This window comes from Seriola lalandi, unplaced genomic scaffold, assembly GCF_002814215.2.
Source record: "Seriola lalandi dorsalis isolate HSWRI2012SDOR001 ecotype SW California unplaced genomic scaffold, Sedor1 jcf7180002050992, whole genome shotgun sequence".
In the NCBI taxonomy this organism is placed as follows: Eukaryota; Metazoa; Chordata; class Actinopteri; order Carangiformes; family Carangidae; genus Seriola; species Seriola lalandi.
This window is the reverse complement of record NW_019521545.1, coordinates 4,232-5,446: the sequence shown is the minus strand read 5'-3', so window position 1 is coordinate 5,446 and position 1,215 is coordinate 4,232.

Sequence of the window (1,215 nt, the reverse complement as noted above, 5' to 3'; positions counted from 1 at the left end):
TTTTCTGTTTGTTTTCTGTGTGTTTTTCTGCTTGACACCTGAACAGCTTCATTGATAACGACACCGTCTCTTTACTGAGGAACGTGTTGTTTACAGCAGCTTTAGCATCTTGTTGTGTCAGGTGACACAAAACGCTCTCCACCTCCTGATTAAAGACGCTGTCGCACCTTAATCTGCGTTTATACTGACAGAGAGAGAGAGAGAGAGAGAGAGAGAGAGGGCTGTGATCATCAGCACTGATGCTTTGCAGTGTTAGAGATTATTCTGCTTCATTCATACATTTCCAGTCATTTGTTACTTTGCCGACTCGACATCCAAAGAAAACACAACATGCTTTTATTCACCGAACGTTTCGTCTGTCGAGTTCCTCAAGTAAATCTGCTGAAAACACAGAAACAAACCCAGACTTTTCTCATCCTGTTCACACTGTTAATGTTTCTGCAGCTCGCGCCACAAGAGCCGCCCCCAAGAAGACCCCCGCTGGGGACGAGGACGAGGACGAGGACAGCTTCATTAATGACGACAGCGAGGACGTGGGCGATGACTCAGACTACGTCCCTCCTGACTCAGACGACAGCGGGAAGGAGGACATCAAGAGACTGCAGAGAGAAGCAAAGGTGTTTCTGAAGAGGAGGAAGTAAACTCGGCTTCCTCGTGTTTGTTTGTTTGTTTGCTTTTAAAGCTGCATCAGGCGGCTTTTTGCTTTTTGTGTGCACAGTTTAAAGAGACTGAATCACCTGAGAGCTGCAGCAGCTGAGGCCTGATTGAATCCTACTCACACTGAAACGTCTCTACAGCACAGACATGTATTTTTGTAGGTAACCACGATGATCCTTTGAAGTACGACTTCATCAACGTTAAGAAACTCGCGGGTGGTTGCCAGGGAACGAGGTCCTGGTCTGAGCTCTCGGCACCTCGGTGTCGCCGGCTCCGCGGCCTCTCGTCTGTTTACTCACATCATCTCACCAGATTTCTGACTTAGTGTTTTTGTTTTTTTCAAAGTTACTTGCAGCTGCCATGGTGCAAAGTCTGCACAGGTGTTGTCATGGCAACCACAAACAACAACAACTGGCCGTAGGTTGTTTTGTTTTTTTGTATGAATCCCACAGATTTAAATGGAAAAGCTCGGACTTTTCAGTTTGTGTTCATTGGAACTGGGACAAACCGCTGAGTGTGAAGTGTCTGAACTGGGAGTCACTGGGAATATTCTCCAGC